Raw genomic sequence first — 25329 nt, 5'->3', positions numbered from 1 at the left:
ACAAACATGTCTATTTGTGGACTTCAATATATGGCTGCGCTTGCTTCAATCAACACTTATTTTCAGTATCATGGCCAACAAAAGCATTAAACACGTTTGCTCCAACACGAATGATACATTGTAGAAGGTACTTCTTTAAGGGGCTGTATGTTGCTCATAGAATGCAATAAAAAGCAAGAGTATAAAGTACATCGGGAATCCAGAGCCACCTTACAATGTGAATGTTTTCCCCTTGCTTCCTGACATGTTAAATGCCTTTATTAGAGTTTATGTTGTGTGTGACTGTAAGCTGAAATGGTTACAGTTTCATAGTACAAAAGGAAATTTTTAAAAATCAGTATTTCTTACTGAACTCAACACATTCTCAGCTCAAGATTTTCATGATTTTATCATATAATCACGAATGTTGGAAACTGTTGTTGGTATCGATGCCTAATTTTTAATATATTACATATATGTATGTGTGTGTGTGTGTGTGTGTGTGTGTGTGTGTGTTGTGTGTGTGTGTGTGTATGTGTGTGTGTGTGTGTGTGGTGTGTGTGTGTGGTGTGTATGTGTGTGTGGTGTGTGTGTGTGTGTGGTGTGTGTGTGTATGTGTGTGTGTGTGTGGTGTGTATGTGTGTGTGGTGTGTGTGTGTGTGTGTGGTGTGTGTGTGTGTGTGTGTGTGTGTGTGTGTATTATATCTGGAGAGAGAGCTCAACGGTTAAGACCACTTGTTGCTCTTACAGAGGCTCAAGTTTCGTTTCAAACATCTACATATAGTGCCTCACAAACATCCATAACTTCAGCCAGGAGACCCATGCCCTCTTGAACTCTGACAACACTAGGCACAAACACAATGCAGACAAAAAAAATTATACAATGAAATAAAATAAATAAATCTAGAAGTGTCTACATTATATTATTGTTTCAACATAATCCCTTCTAGGTGGATATTTTTCCTTTTTCTCATAGGAATATTTGATATATGTTCATTTAATATATTTTTCATTAACTATGTCCCTACTCCAGGGTCAAACACTTAACTGAATTTAACTGTTTTTTTCATTATAAACTCACAGTTTTGTTTTTTGTTTGTTTGTTTTTCTTTTCTTTTTTCTTTCTTTCTTTTTTTTTTTTTAATTTTTCAAGACAGGGTGTCTCTGTGTGGCTTTGCACCTTTCCTGGAATTTGCTTTGGAGACCAGGCTGGCCTTGAACTCACAGAGATCTGCCTGCCTCTGCCTCCTGAGTGCTGGGATTAAAGGCATGTGCCACCACCACCCAGCAAACTCACAGAATTTTAAGGACACACTTTGTGATGGTTTATGTTGATTTTCAACTGGACAGGATCTGGATTGCCCAAGAGACCAAACTCTGGGCACAGTTGGGAAGGATTATCTAGATCAGATTAACCTCTGAACTTGGCTATAAGGAGTTATTTAAGTAATGTCAATGAAAGTGGGAAGCCACTGTGGACAGCACCATCCCATAGGATGAGGATGAGGTTGTAGGCTGCTTAAAAATGTGAAAGTAAGCTGAGCACCATCACTCAATACTCCCTTCTTCTTGATTGTTGAATACATGGCCAGATGTGTCATGCTCACCCCTCAGCTACTACTAATTTCTCACCATGATGCACCAAACCTCCAAACTGTGAGCCTAAATAAACCCTTCCTTGCTTAATTTGCTTCTGTCAGGTTTTTTTTCCACAGCAACAAAACTAGTAACTAGTACATAGTCATACCTGTATGTGTACATATTTAGGTACATGTGTGGGTAAATGGGGGAGGATAAATGTGAAAATATCACTTCTCCTGTCCTCCACATGGTACTATATGATAATATTAGGAACAGAGATGATGTCCTCAGTCACTGCAGTCAACACATTCTTTTCTTCACTACCTAATCTCCTTCATCTGAAAGAGAAATGTATTTTTAGCCAATTCTCTAGGACCAAGTCATTGATTTATGAATACAAGGTGAAGGACTACATGAGTTTTTTCCCTGACCTCCATCAGTCATTTCCCACAGTCATATCTATTTTAAGAAATATAAAACAAATTGTGTTAATGGGGCACATCATCACCTTGATGTATCACACAGGAAGGACTTCCCCTGTTCCTTATCTGAGACATATAGAAAATTAGCTTTCCACTGTTTCAAGCCGCTTTGCTCTACATTCTCCATTATTTCACCCTGCTGATGCAATACATTACCTGAGTGCTGATTCACTCAGCATATTCTCACAAAAGGTTGGAAAGAGTCCCTGAAAGTCTTCTGGAGCTAAAGAATGGCCATAAGAAACTGTTCCTAATTCTGAGAAACTCTGGGATATTTACCCATCAAGGTTATCCAAACGCTAATTAAACTGACTGCTGACTTTTCCTTTAATACATGTAAGTTCTCATTAGCCCAGTTCCCTGTGAGTTATATCCTTGTCAGACCTCACATCTGTTAGGCATTAAACTTCATACAAAACAAACATAAAAGATGATCTCTGGTTTATTTTTTATTATAGAAACCAAAAAGTAAGTGATGCACATCTGTACACAACTCAATGCAGACTGATAATGAATGACTTGTGGTGATATATTGTGTACCCCAATATATTGTGTACCTTAATATATCTGGGGATCAGAGGACAGAGCCAGCCACTTGATTAGACATAGAGGCCAGACAGTGATGGCACACACCCTTAATCCTATGACTTGCAAAATAGAGATCACTCTCAATCTCTGTGAGTTCAAGGCCACACTGGAAACAGAGCCAGGTATAGTGACACACACCTTTAATCCAAACACTTGAGATCTCATGCCTTTGCTTGGGAAGCACACACACACACTTCCTAATCCTAGGAAGTAATATGATAGGACACAGAAAGGTATATAAGGCACGAGGAAACACGAACTGGTTCTCTTTGTGTGGAGAATTTCACAGGGGTAAGAACTAGTGACTTGCTCTCTGCCTCTCTGATCTTTCAGTTTTATTGGGGTGCACAATATATCACCACATTGACTTCTTATAATTAATTATATGTGGAGATTATGGTTTTTGTACACATGAATGGTCTTATTCTGCCTTTCTCTCTATTTCTGTCTCTGATACACATAAGCATATAAATATATACACACACAGGGATCCTCTGGTCACCAAGAAAGTGTTTAGGAGTTAAAATTTATTACCTTGTTGAGCTGCACAGTGGCAAATCTGATCTGATAACTTCAAAGAAATGAACAGAAGCTGACACTAGAACAGGGCCAGTCCAGGATTACTCACACTCTTACAATTTGTGAATACTGAAATATTGGTGGAAAAGAGTGATCTGGAGTGTGAACTAGATCACGTCCAAGTCAAAAGTAAAGCTGAGAGACTGATGAGGAAAGTGCTTAGATGTGTATGAAATGTGTCTGAACACCAGTGAGGAGTTTCCCACATTTGATACCATTATAAAGAAATACCTTTATCTTGTGCATTTCAGGCAATAAAACTAGGTTGAATCAGATACAGAGACAATGCTTTTCTCTCTTTAAAGAAAGTTTTTGTAATCAAAACAGTTATCTAGTCACAACCCTATTTAAAAGCTAGAAATAGTCAGTCCTCACCTATGAGAAAATGGAATCCTGCCTGGCTCTTTTCTATCTAAAGATTTAAAATTCTAATAGATCAATGACTTAAAAGTTTGTGCATGTCCCTTTAAGAACTCTAACAATTAGAAAGACATCTTAATGGGTCAAAGATCCACATCATGTTTAATATTAACGACTGAAAGGTGATTAAACATGTATTGAAAGATGCTAAGGATCTCATAAACCAGGCCCTACCATAGTATGGCAGAACTAACCATATTACACTTAAGTTTGTAAAAACGTAGTGTCTGTTGCTTGAAAGTCACTAAGTTCAATGATAAAGTTAACAAAATAATATTAAATAATATTGCTTTGCATATAATACATACATTTTTATCTAAAACTGGGTATCAGTCTGGTAGGTTGGCACACATCAGCAATACCAGCAGTTCTAAGTAAGAGGCACGAGGATCAGAAGTTCAAAGCCAAACTCAGCCAAATACCAATTTTGAGGGCAGCCTGAGCTACACTAGGACCTGTCCAAAACAAGGCAATGGAAATAAATAAATTGGATATAAGAAATACCATTCAATAATGAGCTTTGATGAAGATAGGCTTGTTGCTCTAGTTGAGACTCAAGACAATAGGGAAAAGAATGAATGGTCTTGGGAAACTCTACTGTTGGATTAGATATGCCCTGTAAAGCTGAATACCACCCACACACCTAAAACTGTTTGACAAGAATAAGAGGACACTATGGAGAAACTCCAGAAAGAAGTATGACTCTGTAGTTTTAAAGACAGTGGTAGGAAAAGTGATTGTAGAGCATGGTTCATTAATATTCATGATGATTAAAAAACCCTGAGGAGTATATGATAGTCTAGGTGACTATGACTCCCATCTTGACTGAGAAGATCACAAAAAGAGCCATGGGGGATATTTCCACAGGGAATGGGGAATGTAGGTAGCAGAGGGTTGTGCCTCCAAAGGCAAGGTAGACTACAGTCATCAAAGGTGTTTTTCCACAAATATGGTACCTAATTTAAGAAATCTGAACGTCTAGAAGATAGATAGAGTCATAGTTAGGTTTTCTCACTACAGTGATTAAATCCCTCAGAAGGAAGTTAAGGAGGAGCTCTTTATTTTGGCCCTTGGTTTAAGGGATACAGTCCTTAGTGGCAGAAAAAGCATGGTGATAGCATAAATATGAGGTGATAAGACACATTGCAGCAATGTTTAGAAAGCAGAAAGAAATGAAGGCTGGCACTCAACTGGCTTTTTCCTTTGGCTATGGTTCTTCACTATGGAAACCCATCTATAGGGATAGCAAAGCTTACATTCTTTTCAGAATTAATCCTCCCTGTAAACACTCCCTGTATGCACACACCCAAAGGTGTGCTTCACTGATACCTTACATGATTGTTAATTTAATCAAGTTGATGATGAAGATTAATCATCACAAACATTAATAATAGACATTTTATCATCTATATGAAACAAAACGAAAAAGCATATTCTGTAAATAATCTGATGTTCTCTAATACTTGGAGATTCAAATGTCATCATGGCTACACTATCAGAGGGAGTGTTCAGGCAGCTTCCTGAGTTGATGAAATTCTGTTACAGACTCATCTGCCAGTCATTTCTACTATCTCAAGGGTTAATTTGGAACTGATAATATAGCTTTCAGGAGACTTATACAGGCCGAGTCCCCTTATTTTTGGAGTAAGAAGTATGAGAAAGGTGAAGGTTTATTTGCACTAATGGAAAGGTCTGAAAATGTGAGGCAACAACCATACTATCTATTAAAAACAGCACCACATTTATAATTAACACCCTTCTCAGCAGTAAGAGACTGAAATCTTTCCAACTAAAACCAAGAATGAGATAAGGATCTCTAATTTCACCAATGGTATTCAATATTGTACAGGTGCATCTACTAAGATTAATGAGGCAAGAAAAGGAAATAAAAGACATCTACATCACGAAGGAAACAGTAAATGATCTCCATTCACAGATAACATGATTCTCCATTCCAGGTAATCAATGAAAAACTACTAGACGCAATCAATGGATTTAGCAAAACCACAAAATGGGATCAGCACTCACTCATTTGTGCTTCTACACACCAGAATCAACATTCTTAACAGAAAATTAATAAAGTCCACTACAGCATCAAAAATAATCAGCTGCCAAGGCATTAATTATAAGCAACAAGTACACTAAAACTCCAAAAATCAATGAAAGCAGCTAGAATATGCTTATACAAATGAAAAGATACACTGTGTTCATATATGAGAAGAATTAATGTCATAAGAACAATATTATCTAAGTGACCTACAGATTCAATAAAAACCCTATAAAAATTTCAACAGTTGTTTTTACAGCAGTGAATAGGTCAAACATTAAATCCATAAGAGGTCGTGGAAGTCAATGCATAGCTAAATCAATCTGGAAAGGAAGAACAAAGTTGTAGTAATTACATCAAAGTAACCAAAACTCAGGCAACTGGCACAAGATCATATGTTACAATGAACTAAAAAGAAAATAAATCCAGTATTAAACCAATGTATTTTGCATTCCATTATGTACCAACAAAAAGATAAATGTAGTTATCATGCTTCAGAATTTGACCTTTATTTGGAAAAAGGGCCTCTGCACATAAAATTAAAAAGAATTCATACTAGTGTGTGTGCGGGGGATTGCCCCCTAATCTACTGTGATTGACATGTTTTAAGACAACTATGTTAAAATGCAGACACCCATGAAAAACACATGTGACAATGAGGTCAGGGCTGAAGTGATACTCCTGTAGCAAAGATTTCAGTAATTGTAGAAATAATAACAGAATCTAGAATGACTCAAAGTAAGGGCCAAAGATTTTAGGAAGAATGAGTCACTATCAATACCTTGATTTCATGTTTAGCCTCTAAAACTCTGGGATTATATAATTTGTTTGTGTTTTACACATTTTATTTTTAATAAGGTATAAAGATAAGTCAGCTAAAAATAATTTTCATCCACAAATAGTGCTGGGATAATCTCATACCATGTAAAATTAAACCAAAATGTCTCAGCAACATATGTGTAAAACCTACATCCATAGAACTATTAGCATGGAAAGAAAATAAAAAGAAACTAAGTCTTTGACAATTTAAATATATTCTACATAAAAATTCAATGGAAATATAACTTACAGAATGGAAAAATGTTCGAAAACCATATATTAGTAAAAGCCTGTTATATAGAATATATAAAGAACAACAAATGAATACAATTAAAAGCTAGTTAAGAAGTGAAATGGGTATTTCCAAAGCAAGTATTAAAAGCCCCAGAAAATGCATAAAGAGATATTCAATATCTTTCATCTGTAGAGAAAAGTAATTGAAAACCAAAATAAAGACTCTTCATACCCTCTAGGATGGCCACGTTTTTTAGAAAATAAATATTGGCAAGCTTGTTAATAAATTCCTGGAAGAAAATAAAAATGGTTCATTTTATATAAAAATGATTTTGGGGGTAATTCACAGTATTAAACATGGGATTGCCATATGACACCATAAATCTACTAAGTATGTACACAAATAAATTTAAAATAGGTACCCATAATACATACATGTATATGTGTGTGTGTGTGACTTTATAATATCACCATTCACATGGTTGAAAAAAATTAGTATTAACAGACCAATTGTCTATCAATAAACCCATAGATAAAAAAATATATTATATACATATGATATTAGCCATAAAGCCAATAATAATACAGGTTGATACAACCTTGCTTGAAGAAGCATATCACTGGATTCAGGTTTTGACATTAAAAATGTCATCCCATTTCTAGTTTGTGTTCACTGCTTTGTGCTCATGGCTGAGATAGGAGCTACAAGCCTCCTTTTCCTCCTGCCACACCTGCTCCCTGCTGACTCATCTCTTCGCTATGACAGACTCTTATCCCTCTGGAACCATAATCGCAAATAAACTCTTTCTTCTATCAGCTGGTGTGTCATTGCAGCAACAGAAAAGTAAAAGATACAATGCTACTTCAGGAAGGTTTTTTTTTATGATTGATTTGCTTCATACATTTCGAATCAATAAATTGTTTGAGAAGAAATATTATTGCACTCTAAAGGAATTGGTCTGAAGATATCAATCTTTAAAGTCCTAAAAGATTCAAGGGAATGGCCCCTCTCCTGTGTGCAGTACTCAAGGCCCTAGTCAACACTGGATGGATCTCTGAGAATGACTATAGTATATAAATGGTTTAGTCAAGTAAGATTCTCAGTTGCAGTTACAGCTGAGAATATATTTTTGTTAAAAACATACATTAATAAAGTCGCAATATGTGATTTATCCATTGACACATCATTTCTTCCCATTCAAATTTTAAGAAGAAAATCAGGAACAATTTGCATCCCTTTGGGGAAAACAACTTCTTCTGATGCTACCTCTAGTGCTGACTCGAATGCTCAGTCTCCTGCTGCCTGCTCCCTCACTGTAGTCCTAAGAGATGTGACCACCTTGAGACATAGGGGCATGCCACACTGGTCCATTACACCTATAGCATTGTGCCGAGTTAACAAAGGAGAAAATACTCTAAAGGCCTTTGTAGGACTTACACATTTCATAGGGGCACAATGAATTCTGTAAATGCTCCAAGATTAGTCACTTGGTTGAGGTTTAAGGTGATGCGATATGTAGGAGATAGCTATGAGATCCCTTTGGAAGTAAAAAGCATCTTGCATCTTCTACTATACTAAAGAACACAAAGGAAGCAGAGACCCCTTTGTGTATCCAGACATCTACACTTAGAACTGACTGATTGCTAAGGAACAAGAAAGGATGCCAGAATTTCTGGAGCAGAAAAGGACACAGTAGCAAGTGTGAACTATAGTACCATATGTTGCCTCTTGAGCCTCAGGATGCAACTGAGCAATGATGCTAAAAGTGTAAGGACTGGGAATCAGTATCTCTTGGGACAGATACAGGATACCTTCCTGTAATGTGTGGAACCATTAGGCCCACAGCAGTTCAATATAATCCCTTTAAGAAAAAGTGTATTGTAACACTCTCCTGATGCGGTTGGAGACTGTAAACATTACAATGAGTGGCAGTGACTTGGTATTGTCCCACCATCGTATGCAGTCTGTCAGTTCTATCAAGTCACAGTCAGGTAGGCCAATCGATAGCAGTTGTCCATCACAGATGGAAAACAAACATGACATATGACACAATTTATGTGAAATCATGTATCTGTGGTGCTAATGTCATATGTTAAGTTGTACCCCTGTCACCAGTAATACTCCATCAGTTTGTACTTGTGGATTCAAAAGGGTTTCTAAGTATCAAACTGAAAGAAAAAAGAAAAGAATGAAGTAGATAATCTTGCTCTGCAGGTGGTAAGTATAGACTCATGGTTTGACATGAATGGATAGCCAGGTCACCCTTGTCATGACTGTATGCAAACGCCTGCAGAAGATCTAGCTATCCAAGGTTCCTTCATGGATTCAGCAGGGGCTCACCAAGTCTTACCCCTAGAAGAATGGTTGTTGGCAGAGAGAATGGAAATCAATTTTTTTCTGGGTTGCTGCTCCTGAGAAGCTACCCATACTTTAGTTTATGATTCTGTATGCAAGTACATATGTGTACCAGGAAGTAGGTTCAATGGGTTAAAAAAAAAAAAAAAGAGCTAACTGATTGGGAGGTAAAGTGATGGGGGAGAGGGGAGGAGGAGGAGAAAGAGGAAACACATTTGATCAAAACATATTTTATGCATGCATGAAATTCTCAATAAAAATTTTTCAAAAGAATACTAGCACTCATAGAAAACACATCCCAAGCAGAGCTCCAGGGGTCCAGTCGATAAGAGAGAGGAGGGATTCTATTAGAAAGAGATATCAAGACCATGATTGGAAGGAGTGCAGAGACAACTAGCCAAACTAGTGGAAACACATGAACTGTGGACCAATGGCTGAGGAGCCCCCATGGTACTGGACTAAGGCCCTATAGATCACGAGACAGTTATTTGGCTTGAGCTGTTTAGGGAACCCCCAGAAAGTGGGACTGGGACACGTCCCTAGTGCTGGCCTTTTGGAGCCCACTGCCTATGGTGAGACACTTTTTGCAGCCTTGGTTCGGAGTGGAGGGGCTTGAACCTGCCTCAACTGGATGTACCAGGCTCTGCTGACTCCCCACGGGAGACCTTGCCTTGGAGAGGGTGGGAGTGGGGGGGTGGGTTGGTAGCAAGGGCTGGGAGTGGGAGGAGGGAGGACAGAGAAATCTGTGGTTGATATGTAAAATGAATAGAAAAATCTAAATAAAAATTAAAAAAAAAAAAAGCAAGCAAGGAAAAAAAAAGAAACACATTAAATTTAAAAAACAAAAAACTGGAACCTTGCCCTTCATTACTCCCACTGTCATCCAGGTTGTTCATGTAGATCTCATCCATTTCTCTGTCATTGGGCGATCCCTGTGTCTTTCATCCCATTTTCTAGGTAGCCTCCCTGGAGTTGTGTAGCCATCTAGTCATTTTTGTTTTACATCTAGTATCCTACTATGAGTGAGTACATACCATGTTTGTCCTTCTGAGTCTGGGTTACCTCACTCAGGATGATTTTTCTAGATCCATCCATTTGCCTGCAAACCTCATGATGTCATTGTTTTTCTCTACTGAGTAGTACTCCATTGTGTATATGTACCATAGTTTTTCTTTATCCATTCTTCAGTTGAAGGGCATCTAGGTTGTTTCCAGGTTCTGGCTATTACAAACAATGCTTATATGAACATAACTGAGCAAATGTCCTTGTGGTATGATTGAGCATTCTTTGGGTATGTGCCCAAGAGTGCTACAGCTGGGTCTTTGGGGAGATGGATTCCCAATTTTCTAAGGAAACACCATATTGATTTCCAAAGTGGCTGTACAAGCTTGCATTCATACCAGCAGTGGAGGAGAGTTCCCCTTGCTCCACATCCTCTCCAGCATAAGCTGTCTTCTGTGTTTTTGATCTTAGCCATTCTGACAGGTGTAAGATGGTATCTCAGAGTCATTTTGATTTGCATTTCCCGGATAATTAGGGATGTTGAGCAATTCCTTAAATGTCTTTCAGCCGTTTGAATTTCCTTTGTTCAGAATTTACTGTTTAGTTCCATAGCCCATTTCTTAATTGGACTGTTGGGCATTTTCATGTCTAATTTCCTGAGTTCTTTATATATTCTGGATAAGCTTAGGGGAGCAGGAGACCCCAGCTGGATCAAGAACAGAAAGGGAGAACTAGGAATAACAGACCATGATAAATGATGACCACATGAGAACAGGAATAGGCAGAGTGCTGGAGAGCTCCCCAGAAATCCACAATGATACATCCTTTGTAGACTGCTGGCAATGGTCGAGAGAAAGCCTGATCTGACCTAGTCTGGTGATCAGATGGCCAAATACCCTACCAGTCGAGCTGGAACTCTCATCCAATAACTGATGGAAGTGGATGCAGAGATCCTCAGCCAAGCCCCAGGTGGAGCTACAGGAGTCCAATTGTCAAGAAAGAGGAGGGACTGTAAGAGTGTGAATTGTTGAGACCAAGATTGGAGAGGCACAGGGACAAATAGCCAAACAAATGGAAGCACATGAATTATGAGCCAGGAGCTGTGGGGCCCCCAGCTGGATCAGGCCCTCTGGATAAGTGAGACAATTGAATAGCTTGAACTGTTTGGGAGGTACGCAGGCAGTGGGACCTGGACCTGTCCTTAGTGCATGAGCTGGCTGTTTGGAACCTTGGGCTTATGCAGGGATACTTTGCTCAGCCTGGAAGGAGGGGACTGGACCTGCCTGTACTGAATCCACCAGGTTTAAATGAATCCCCATGGGAGTCTTGGCCCTGGAGTTTATGGGAATGGATGGGAGGGGATGGGGGGGAAGGTGGGGGTGGTTGCGGGAGTGGGGAGGACAGGGGAACCCATGGCTGATGTGTAAAACACAAATATAATAAATAAAAATGGAAAAAAAACCTGAACAGTAAATGTGGTCATTGAGTTTTATAGATGGAAATGCCCCAAGCAGGGATATAGGAGGAAAAGAAGTTAGAAGATCACTGTTGTCTTGCAGAAATACATGCATAATAAATCATATGGAAATTGCCGTAAAATCAGGTTTTTATTATATGCCAACCCTATGTACTAATCTCACAGCACAGGACTAAATCATGCACTAGATGCAATTTGGCATTGGTCATCACAAATCCCCAAAATATATGCATTTTATAAAAACAAGCGACTATCAAGAAAGAACGAGTCCATGAATTAACACAATTACATGTGCTCCCGCATACTAAGGCAGATCTATTGATCGATATCAACTTCAAGCTTATCAATAATAGACACATTAAACACCCAATATGGAATTGATTGATGGAGACAGATTGTTGGCCATCAATTAATTCCATTAGCTCCCTTCAAAGCTCCATCTGCTTATCTACATAGGAAAAATTATTTGGGTATGGATTTCCTTTCCTGCCCACATAATGTTAGCCATAATCATGATGTGACGGTGTTCTCAGTGACTGATATACAGGCATGACATTGCCAGGGGGTGATGTGAGTATAGAAATGCTGGCCTGGTTCCTGCCTATGAGCCGCCCTGGATGTATCAGTATAGTATGCCACCCACCAAGAGACATCAGAACTCGGAATATTAAAATGTTCCTCTGAAGGTGAAGCTGAAATGCCAGCTTGTAGTAAACACTGAGAGAACAGATGCTATAATCGAATATGCAGTGTATCTATTAAAACAATGATCACCCTAGTTATCACTATGTCCCTGCTGAAAGAAAAGCATGTGTTCAAAAGCCAATAAGTGGGTGCATGGCTCCTAAGGAATTATTTATGATGTGTTCCCTCATGACTCTAAGCTTTGTAGGATTGGTGGTCATAGCCCACCAAAGACACTCCTACCAGAAGAAGTACATAGAACTCCTATTGCATTATAAATTATACCTGCTACCAGGGTGCTGTGGACACCTTTTGCTCATGGAGTAATAGGTAAAAATTGGTTAGGTTAGAGTTCAAGATAGTTAACCAGAATCAGCAGAAAGAAAAACTCATTTTACTAAATATGTAGAGAAGGGGAAATAGAATCCAAGTGTTACATTTAGGCACCTCCTAATAAACATCTACACTGCTGTCACTACAAATGCATAGGTGCAACAACCATGCACACCAAATGAGGACCAAGATTTACATGCCTTACAGATGAAGGTATGCTGATTGTTAGAAAGCATTTTAGCAGTAGTGAAGAGAGAGAGAGAGAGAGAGAGAGAGAGAGAGAGAGAGAGAGAGACTAGCATGGATGATGAAGAGGAAAGAAGATGAATGTCAGTTATGGCAGAGTTCTTCCATAGGATTGGAGCATCTCATTTATCTCATTAACTTTATTCTTCATGGTTTTCAATGAAGAAAGAGATTATAGAAGAGATATGGAGGCACTACTGCCATATATGTAAAGAAACAAACCAGAATCATGCAAAGACAAATGTGTGTATGTGGTACCTAAGAAGGTGCCTCACCTACCAGAGATAAGAACTAACAAAAGGTTACTGAAAGGTTACTGAACTTTGAAAGGCATTGCTGAGTTGCCCTAGGATCATGAGCCTCTTGGCCTGTTATGAGTCAGTGTCAGAGAATAGTAGATAGCCCAAGGATTACTACAGATCAACACAAACAAAATTAATAAATCAATAGAGTAACAGGCTATGGAGATAAGAAAGTACTTATCAGGACAGCAAAATAAACACAGAGCATGAACATCTGTTCCCATCACTGTTAGTTGGGGATCCCCGACTGAGACATTATGTCCTTTTGCAATTATTGGACCATCAGATAACAGTGACAGTAATTATAATAAGGAAGAAGGGGAGGAGAAGTATCAGTAATCTGGCAATCCCCCATATCGGTGATTATAAGGACATATGTACTCCCACACATGGTGGTATAAATGGATCCAATTACTTGGAAGAGCAGCATGACAAAACCACATACAAAGATACTTATTTCCACCCAACACCCCACTGAGTATAAGGAATACAAATATAGATATAAACTCATTCAAAACAAGGAGGTATGAACATACAGAAGTTTCTAGGAGGCCAAAGACATAGAACCCTAGAAAGAGTTCTAGGCCTATGTTCTGCCACTACCTAACAGAGACATTGGAGAATCAAAGTGGGAAGAATGCACTACCTTGAACCTCTTCCTCTAGGAATAGGAATTGGTAAGTATGATTCTTGATCATAGGGAAACTTCACACATATAAGTTCCCCAGAAAATTAAGTAAGGGCATATGGAAGTATATGTTCTACTCTCTTCCCTTGCATGGAACAGTGAAAAGTGAGACACCATCTGATCCCATAATTTAAGAAACAAGTAAATTATAGCCAAAGGGTCTTATGGCTAAAGAGCAGGCCACCTTCACTTCATCCCTTCTTCCACATCTTGCCACACATAACTGAAAACAATATCTAAACTATAGGTGAGAGATTATATCTTCCCAGGTCTTTCAAGATGAGTAGCAAACAAGAAAATAAATGAGAGTATCATCCTTTTGCATTCACCGCATGAATGATTTCTCTTCTAAACACATACATAACCTAGAGTCTTATTTCAACATATGGAAAGCTGCAGTGATTTGGATACTGGCAGTATCAGATACTGCAGGATATTAAACATCCCCTAGGCCCCATTGACAGTGGCTCTTAGCATTCCCAGCCACCAGGATATGCAAACTGCACATATACATTTCCAAACACTCCCCAAAAGGACAGTGCATCTCCAGAGGTGGCATCCATCTCCTTAGAGATCTCCAGTATATTTGCTTATGGATGTTTGTAGAGGCACTATCAAACAGCAAACAATCTGAGACACTAAGTGTGTATCAATAGTGGGATAAAAATGGAGCAATACACACAGCTGTATAACTTTCAGCAATTAAAATAAATGAGCCAATTACATATATCCATGAGAATAATTCTCAAACAGCATTTGTCTGTCAGAAAAAAAAAAAGAACCTCTAAGTTGTAAAAGGGTTGCTACTATTGATTACAACATTTAACATACTGTAGATAAAACTTCGAGATATTTTGAGAAAAATAAGCCTTTTAAACCAGTACAAATCCTGTCTACAGAATAAGAAGGCATCTCACTATGCTGTTTGTTTATTCTTTAGCTGGTCTGTTGACATCCATGACTAATCTAGAGTTTACAAGGCAGAGGGCATAGCAACATTAGTACACACAGAATATGATTATATTTGCACAGTGCATTGCAGTAATTGCATGAGGCTGTTTGAGGCTACAAGTGATGAGCCCATGGGCTTTCCCTACCTCCAGGCCTGCCCTAGAGACTGAGAATATCAATGTTGCCAATGTCTTTAACCATCTGACACCCAATCTTTGGACATTGAGTATTAACAGAGATCTGTGTTGTCTCTCCTGCCTCAAACCTCAGTTTGCAGAATCCATTTTTCTGAAAGGAGCTGTGGTTTTTCAGGCTTATATCCACAGACAAATTGGAATGTGTGAAGGATAAACTGCAAGGACATTCGCTAAGTCAAACACATCTTTGTATATGCATCAGCTCCTTACAGGCTGAACGAACTGCTGGGTATAACTGCATTTCCATTGACTTCTTTAGACTTTGGGTATCTTAATTATGGGTCCCCTACTGACAGCCTATGGTATCTCAGTATTCCAGGGTTAGTATTCAATTTAAGGGGACACAAGGGCAGAGAAGGAATAGTGTCTGAGGTCAGTTTACACAGAAAAGGAGTCTTTGCTGGATGGTTTATTTCCATTTCCTCCATCTGTGAAGGAGGGCCTGAGCTCCCTGCTAAGTAAACACAAATTATCAACACAGTTCCTAAATGTAAACCCTGAACCCTGAAAAATATCTGGATTCTCATCAATTGTTTCAAAACCAAAATCAGTTCGCTCAAGAGTAATTTACAAAGTCAGTTTTTCAAAGCAATGAGCAGTGAGACAGAAAGAGAGAGAGAGAGAGAGAGAGAGAGAGAGAGAGAGAGAGAGAGAGAGAGAGAGAGAGAAGAGGAGGGAAAAGGAGAGGGAGAGAGGAAGAGCAGGAGAGAGGAAGGGAGAGACAGAGAGAGATTCCATCAAGCCTGCTTGGAAAAGAATTTTAAAAAGAGAAAAGAAGAGAAAAAATGGGAGAGGAAGGAAAAAAAAAACAGTAAGTGATTTTACTGAACTGCAAAGGAATCAGTAAACCCGGACACACGTAATGCTACTTTGCCCTGTGTGCCAATCTCAAGGTTCTCGGGGTTTCTTTCTGTATCTCAAGTTTCATTCTGACCCTCGGAGAGATAGCCCCCTTTGCTCCTTGGGAGGTTTGGGTCTGGTATGCAGCTGCAGCTCCCTCCACCTTGCCAGCCTTACCCTCTGATCCTTTCTGAACTCAAAAGCACCAAGAAGGACCGTCAGTGTTGGAAGTGGGACGCTATAACGTGCCCATCATTGCTTGATGCCTCGGTTCTTCACAGTGCTCTATTTTTGAGCCTCGTGCTCGCGAATCAAACACTTTCTGCTTCTGAGGCGCATCATGCACCTGCCTAGAGCACTGCTTAGATTTTCTCTCCAGGGCATAGTCTGTGTGAAGCCCACTGAGTTGAAAGTCCTTCTGCGTTTGCTCTCTCCTACACCTGAGAGGCAGAGCTGCTGCAGACCGTTTTGTATTCTAGCTGCTAAAATGTGAGAAAGTCAGGTGGAGACAAGAAGTTCAAGGTCTGGCCGCATCAAGCTTTGGTCCCAAGGTGCTGTACATTCTGGCTATTGGTCTGGAGTCAGGGGCACTAGCTTTCTGACCATTATTACATTTAAGACAGAAAATCAGTCAAAGCCCCTGAGCTCTCGATTTCATTCATTCACCACATCAAAATCATAAATCCCATCATACACACAAAAAAAGAAACGAAAGAGAAAAATAAAAATTACTTGTTCTGAGATACTGTCCAGAAGAAAAGGCAGAGTTTTCTTATGTTTGCAAGGAGGCACACCATGGAATCACCTTGCTACTAGAATACAAACATGAGAACATACAGTTCTGGGCTCCCCTGTCCAGTTCCTGGTTTTGTGAAAGGCTCTAGGGACATAAGCAACAGTAGTGAGAATGAGCCTTTGGTGTGGTAAAACATTTATCCTGAAATCTAAAATATAGAAACTCGAATAACAAAATGTTCCTCCCAGCCCCACAAAACGGTAATTGTAAGAAAGCAAGCTGACTTGCCTGAAGAGCAGTTGGGGCAGCAAGTGCTACAGACTCAGCTCCCTCCTTGCTGCAGATACCAAAGGGCTCGGCTCGTCTTGACCTCACCTCCTTCGGCTTAAGTTTTCTGATCCACATTATGTGAACAACATCATTTGATATTAATGATTGTAGTGAAATTTGTTTTCAAAAAATCTGCTAGGTGGGTCTCATTTTGAACCAAGGCACCATAAATTTCTTAATGATAGGCATTATGAAAATCAAAGAAAATGCTCTCCCCAGGTATAGTGGTAACTATGCTGAATCCATTAGCAAAATCCAAAGCCTTCATGAGAACTCAATCTTTGCAATGCCTGAGGGACTAAATGAGTTCTGGCTTAATTCATTTATTTACTTAATATAAATTTAATTGTTCACTAAGATCTCTGTACCTAGCTGAGAACAATTTAGTGGATGATCCATTCTCCCAGTCCATACATTAATTCAAGTATTTGAGAACTGTATGCCAAGGCTTTCAGAATAAGCTTAAAAATGCCACCTACTGCTTTGGTTTGTGTACAAATTAGGTTTACAAAGATAGCTTATAGAAATGTATGACACATTTTATATATTTTCAGGCAGCATCAATACATTAAAGACAGTGCATTCAGACACTAAACATTCACTGAAATTTTTTATAAGTATAAAAATTAATAAGCAGGTCTTCTGTAATGACTGGGAGAAAACAAGACTTCACCCCTAGTGGGTGGAGCCCCGAGGCGAAGCTCAGTTCCAGGCAATTAAGTGCTTACAGATTATAAAGGGGAAAATTTGGAAACTCATTATTTCTTATTAGTAAAACCAAAAGGATATTTTATGATCTAATGAGGAAACTGCCCCAGTTTTACAGCCAGGTAGCGTTAAGGCTCAGCTTTAAACTCATTGAAGTCACAGAGACTTTCTCAGCCTTGCCCTCAGGAAATCACATGCAAACCACACAGCTCTGTTGCTAGCTACCAGAGTGAAAAGTCTTTTTCTCTCTTCTTAAATTATACAAACACAGATCTGTCTGTCTATCTATCTATCTATCTATCTATCTATCTATCTATCTATCTAATCTACCTACCTATCAACCAATCTATCATCTATCTACCTATCTTTCTACCTATATAACTATATAGCATCTATCTCTATGTATCTATATATCTACCTACCCATCTTCCTATATACCTATATAACATCTATCTATCTATCTATCTACCTACCTGCCTACCTATATGTTTACCTACCTATCTACCTACCTATCTATCACCTATTTATCTAACATATACCTATCTATCATCTCTCATTTATTAAAAATGTGTTCATTATATGAACGTGTAACAGGTCACAATATTGAGGTCAACAGGACCCCTTCTGGGTCTGTTACCTCATTCTACTACCATATAGCTTCTAGGAATCAACCCAGGCCTTCAGGCTTGGTGACAAGGGCCCTTACCAAGGAAACCACCACACCTGCCATCTCTCACAGTCATTTAAAGGAGGCATTTTAAACGTAGACATCTGCTCTGAAAACTGTATCTCAATGACCCTCATTTTCTGTACAATCACTCATTCCCAGGGGCCCTTACTCCTAAAACACTTGACATTTCTAAAACTCTAGATCCTTACATGAAAGCTTGGGTGAAGTCCCACCTAGCTGCCTCTTCCATTTGTGTGGAATCATTCTTTATTTCCCATGGGAGGCACATTCAACCCTTCAGAGTTGTAAATTTCATGCTTACATGACTGTCTTCCTCTTGCTTAATTTTACACGCCAGGTCACCTGCTTCCTCTGTTTTGGTTGCCTATGTTGTTACATCCTACCATTGACACTATTCAGAACCAGAGCAGAATGGCATGGGATAAATTCAATTCTTGTCTCCATTTTCTTAACACATTAAGTCTGTCATCCCTTTTTAGTGTATGTTCAATCAGAGTCCCTTAGGGTCTCCATTTCTAATTGTTTGGGCAATGTATCCTCCAGTGCCTTCACCCACAGGTTACTGAAGGCATGCAGACTTTCCCTCCCCTGAGATACAGAACAGCATTGTTAGTGATGGACAGTGAAATGTAGGAGGACAGCCCAGACTGGAACAACTTCTGTGAGATAAAAATAGAAGACTTCATAACATGTCTTTGTGAGACAGAGTGGAGCAATCATTCTTAATAAAGTTTACTTGGATGCATTATTCACAGTCTTAATGAAACATTTGAAACTTAGGTGGACATAATACATTCTGGATTATGCAACTGGACTTGAAACCACTTGAGTGAGTCTCAGGCAATGTGGACCCATAGACTAGCTGAATGACCTTGATTTGAACTTTTGTTTCTTCATTTCTAAAGTGAAGATAATAATTTCTATTAAACTGTGTCTCATAGTTGCTGTGGGAATCATATAAAAATGCATTAACAAGGGAATTGAAAAGTAAAAAATGTATAACCAAATGGCAATTCAATAACACTATTAGATCTTGAAATCTGTAATGTTAAAAGGGGACCATATATCGCCAGGAAAAGCCGTCTTCCTTTAGGAAGATTAATTATTCTTTAATCAGATAGGGACTTATACACATTTTTGATGAAGAAGGATGCGTGGAGTTAAACTTTGCAACAAAGATAAGAAATTTGAAACACATTTAATAATTGTGTCGCCAAGACAGAGAGATGTTAAGCTGCTTCTCAAGATCTCGGTAATCTTTATCTCAAAAATTAAGAGAATATGAATATGTACAGATTGAATATCCCTTATCTCAAATACTTGTGGAAAGAATAATTGAAACTTTGATTTTTGGAGGGGGAGGTTAAAATATCTGTGTTTGGGGTATATGAGTGTAGGTATGGGTGTGTGTAGGGGGTGTATAAAATGAAGTATCTTGGGAATATAATTCAAGATCCACAAAATTTTTTGTGCCTCACATATATCATTACAAACGCACACACACACAAGCACACAGAGGGAGACACACACAGAGACATATACACACATCACATATACACAGATACAGAGAGAGAGAGAGAGGGAGAAGAAGAGGGAGGGAGGGGGGAGAATGAGAATGGAATTTTCTACTTGTACTGATGAACTGGTATTCAAAGATTCTGAGCTTTGATGCATATGAGATTTCAGATTTCAGAATAGGGATGGTCACCCTGTATGTTATGAGGCTGTGAGAATTAAGCCTTCAGTGTAAATGTTTTGTTCCTCTAAAGTTCATGTTGAAAAACAACACCACAGTGATGATGTTAAAATACTCAGATAAACGATGAATTCATGAGAATATTCATGGGTGCAGTTAGTAGTTCTTATTTGGAAAACTGTAGGCAGCTTGATGAGTCCTTTCTATATGAGGATATCTACTAGAAATACACTCTGACCATAAATGGAAAATGCTGGTGCTGATGTCTGGAATTCATAGCATCCAAAATGATACACACAAGTTGCTCTTTTTGGTTTTTTGTTTGTTTGTTTGTTTGTAATTACCCAATCTAAGGCATTTTGTTATAGGAACCTGAATCATTTATCACAATGGAGTAATACAAGCTTGATGCACTCACTATCTGATACTCAGTAGTCAAATCATGATTTTGGGGAGTTAGCAATACGGCTCAGCTTATGGAGGGGCTTGCCACAATGACGTGATTTTGATCCCCAGGATCCACATGGTGGAAATAGAAAAACCACTCCTGAGGTGTCCTCTGTCCTCTGGCACCCACCCACCACCACCACCACCACCACCACCACCACCACCACCACCACCACCACCACACACACACACACACACACACACACACACACACACACAAATAAAATATTACCTAAAATGTAAAAACTTAAAGATTTAATGTAATGATTGATGTAATGATTGATTTAATGTAATGACTGATCCTAAGAAGCCATATCATTTATTTAAAAATATTAAACTCAAAGAAGAACACATTATTCTCCCTTATATCACTGAATTCCTTCCTATTTAAAATTTTAGGTCTGAAGTTGTTAAGCTTTTGTCTAGTTTACTGATTGACACAATCACTCAGCTCCCAATTACAGCCAGAACGCAGTTAAATTTTGATCATGTTTGGGACATCAAAAATGTAAAATTTAATAGAACTTTCTTCTTGAGCTTGGAAAATTAAGGAGTGTTTTCTCAACAAAATAATAAAGAAAAAATAAAAATTATCACATTAGCATTTATTGTATTTCTTATATAAGTTTATGGAGATTTACTATTTTTTATGATGGAGTGTGTTCTGTCTTGTACTTTCAAACTTCATGTCTAAACCTGAGACCATGATCCCATTTAGAAATACAATGATTGTAGATGTAGATAAATCTCAAAATAAAATTGTCATAAATTGGGGTATTCCCAAACTCCCATGGCTGGTTTTGATTGTTATTATTCATAGTATATATTAATAGCACAAAAAGTGTCTCATTGTGGTATCCCCACACATATGTATAATACACTTTGTTCAGATCCATCCCCTCTAATTTTCTTTAAAATTATCATTCCTATCTATCCCCTTCTCCTTCAGTATCATTGGCAGTGTCTTTTCACCTACATTTTAAGTTCATGTCTTTTGATGTATTTTTTCCTTCCCTTAAATTTTTTTTTTTTTATAATTCACTGTGAAATAAAGCACATGATACTTTGTTGGATCATTTTATTTCACTTAACATACTCTCAGTTCCATCCATTTTCCAGCAGGCATAATCCCATTTGTCTTTATGGCTGAATAAAATTCTGCTGGCAACCAGGTGTAATGGCACCCAACTGTAATCACCGTACCAGGAGGTCAAGGCGGGTGAATTCCCAAGAGCTCCAGGCCAGCCTGAACTATATAGTAAGATCTTATCTCAAAAATGAGTCTTCAATATATACATGTAGTAAACACAGTGGAAAGGAGGAGTTTGGCATATACTGAGACATAAGTTAAAGTCCATACCTGTCAACATAGAATGATATGTCAACTGATAAACATATTATTAATTCCTATGGATTGAAAATGCCTATGGATTGACAATGCTCCTTTTGTTTCAAGTTCAGGAAGTTTCCAACCACCATTTATATAGCTATTCTTTCTACCCCTGTGTCCTGAGTATGTTTAGATTATCAAATGATGAGCCATGGAATCCTGAGGCTGTGCCTACTCAGCTTTTCTTTCTCTCCCCTAAACTATTATATCAACAGAGCTACAATCATTTCACTTAGACATTCTTCTACAATGTCAAATCAACTATTAAAATTTTACTTAGTGAGCTAACAGGAACACTGTTTTCACAATATTTGAATTTTAGTTTTTATAATAATCCATAACCTGTCTAAATGTAGTCAACAATTGACAGCATAGCACCCATCCCCAGCGGACATATCCAGAACACTAACCCCTCCACGGAAGACTGATCATTAACTCTGAGTTTTCTCAGGGACATTTTCCCCATGAATGGACTGGAGTGTATTCTACTGCCCATCATGTGATGCTTTTTGTTTAAGGAGAACATTTCAAATGCACTATTGTAACTGAATAATCACATTCTATCCTCAGGAACATTTGTCATTGAGACTAATTAGTGTTTTGTTTCATTCTTTCACCATAAAAAGTGGAAATCTCATTACTTCAATCATAGAAATAGATTTAGAGGGCTGTCCACTAAATAAAAGAAGCTGAACCAAGGGAGACAAATATTGCATTAACTCAGTTATATGAGGAAAATTAAAATACCAAAGACAGAAGTGGAGAACAGAATTCCTTGCTGCTCATTGTCCACTGACTTCAGAACGATTATCTAAAAATCTCAATTCTCTATCATGTGTTGCTACTAAAATCTCCACTTCATTAGTTTAGTGACCTCTTATTGATTGTGCAAAGACTTAATTAAATGCTTTTTGCATATGTAAGTCTCCTACCTTTTGCTGGGGGCTTTCACAGCACATTTTACTCAGTTTGTAGTTTCCCTTAGGATTCAATTCTTAAATGTAAGGACTCTAAAGAGCAGCTAAAGGTGGAACTGGGGCTTTTAAAGTTCTTTTTGTGTATGTGTGCACACACCACCCCAAGATATGCTGACCCTCATCTGAACTCCCAGAAATATTTCAAAGATTTTTCACAACTGTCTGTGAACACTGAATCCCCTAGATTTTCCTTAGCATCATTTTTTTGTTTCATCCCTCTCCCCTTCTCTTTATTTAATTTTTTTTTCTCTGTCTCAGGCAATCGGGTTGTTGAAACAACTGCAGACCAACCTTTTCACAATAAGTGAAGTTTGAATCAAGTCCAGGACCACCTCTTCCAGTAGAAGTTTCCAGGGGACTGTCTGATAGTAAGTGAATGTATTTTTACTACAGGGAGTGCTCTCGGGGATTTACTTGCTTATTCTCCCTATTTTCAGTGTCTCCCATACATTGGTTTTATGGTACAGTGGTATTCAAAGAACTATTAGGAAATGGGGAGATGTTAATGAGAAAAGAACAGATCAGAAAACCAGGAGCCTCGCTGATGAATTCTATTCAATCACTCAAGCATCCCTTTGATAATGAATGCTGCTACTTAATTACCAGAATAGTAGAAATTTTTTATTTTGTTTTATTTATGTATTTATTTTTACCAAGATCCTTGTGGATTTGATAGAAGAAATTTTTGGAAGCCTCCATTCTATGCCCACAGTGGTCACTGTGACTAGTTAGCACTTGAGATAAGTGCCTTGAGATTTCTTGGTTGTAATCAAGAAATTCACTCCAGGCAAAGAAGGAAGACATCTTTAGAGAAAGGTTTGGAGGATTTTAGAGTTGAAAACGATAGTTGAAGGAACATGTATTATTAAGTAGTCACAAATATTGCTGGTGAGTGTCCAGAAAAGATATTAGGGCAAAGAACTGGTGAGGCAGGGGCCAACAGAGATGAATTTACATATAAGCTAGATTCCATCGTATATTCAAAATACTGAGACACAGAAATAATTCACAAGCCAAATAAAAGGAAAGGAAGGCCAATGAAGATTTGAAATGGACAAAAGTGCCTCCATCCACTTCTGGGCATCCAGCCAGAATGTGCCATCAGGGGACATCTATTATCCACAGAGCAAGGATTCACCAACATGGTTACCATCACCCTGTGCACAGATAAACCAGCTTCAACATTTTGTGTTTATTTTCATTCTTACCATAAAATTATCTGTTATTTCTCCTTGTAATTTTATTAAGTTAAATAATACTTCACTGAAGGATAACATTTGCTAGCTCGTCTCTCTTTGTTTTTTTTTTTTGTTAAAGCACTGTGGGTTCTTTTCTTCTGTCCTGTTGTTGCAAATATAATTCATTTGTTGCATATCCATATTTTTTCCTACCATCTATGGTACAAAGAGATCCACTTGTTTTGTTCTGCACTGTAAACCATTTTTGTGACATGCCTTGCCAGACTATTAGTCAAATGAATAGGTAAATGAATGGATTTACTTGTATATCCTGATCTTGACAAAGTGCCTTTTCAAAGAATGTTCAATGTCAATAGGATTGGACACACAAATATATTAATAAGATGTTTAACAAGAAACAGCCTGAAATGTCAACTAAAATATAATTTCTTAATTTTATCTGGTATTTTATGAGTTTATGGTTCCTCAGAAGTGAAAATAGCATTGACGGACTTACATTTTATATTCAAATGAGATTTTTTTTCTTCCTTGAAAGACCCGTCATTTCTGTATAGTGTGCTTCCAGTAATGGTATAATTGCTTAATTGATAATTCATTTTTGTTGTTGTTAATACCAAAGCAAATTAGCAGGACAAAAAGAATACTCTTATTATCTCATTTCATATTGAATTTCAGTGCGCAAATGGAAATCCTTCCTGCTCAGATTGGACTAGGCCTCCACCACCATTGTGTTCTCTTTGTAAGCTTTTCCTGACATGACTTCCCACCCATAAATGCTTATAAACAGACATACATTATTAGCCATGGGAAGAATGAAAAAGATAATCTTTGAAAGATACATCAAATAATACAAAAATGAAAATGACCTCTTCGTGAAAAATAACGAATGATTAAATGGAAACCAACTTTGAATTCACTCTCTAGGGCTAGGGTTAAAACTTGGTTCTTGAGCCTGAGTCTGTCTTCTCAGGCTAGAAAGAGGCTTAGGAGGTAAGGTGCTTGCCAAGTGAAGCAGGAGATCTGAATTTGAGTCTCCCTGACCTATAGGAAAGTGAGTGCATATTTGTTAGCCCAGGCCTGGGTGAATATAGATAGGTTGATCTAGAGTGTTCACACACCAGTTAGTCTATCCAATTAGAGAGTGTTGGATCCAGTGAGAGACCTTTCTCCAAAACTAAGAAGGATAGCAGTAAAGGAGGACACCTGGCTTCCATACTAGACTTTCACTTGTACATGGAACCATATGCATGCATACCTGCACACATACAGAGAAAAAATTCTTAAATAAGTCTAATTTATTTTTAAACAAAGCAATATGAGAACAAAAACTGTAAATATACTATATATAAT

Source organism: Onychomys torridus, chromosome 21 (assembly GCF_903995425.1).
Source record: "Onychomys torridus chromosome 21, mOncTor1.1, whole genome shotgun sequence".
NCBI lineage: Eukaryota > Metazoa > Chordata > Mammalia > Rodentia > Cricetidae > Onychomys > Onychomys torridus.
The sequence above is the reverse complement of the archived record's forward strand: the minus strand, read 5'-3'. Positions refer to the sequence as shown.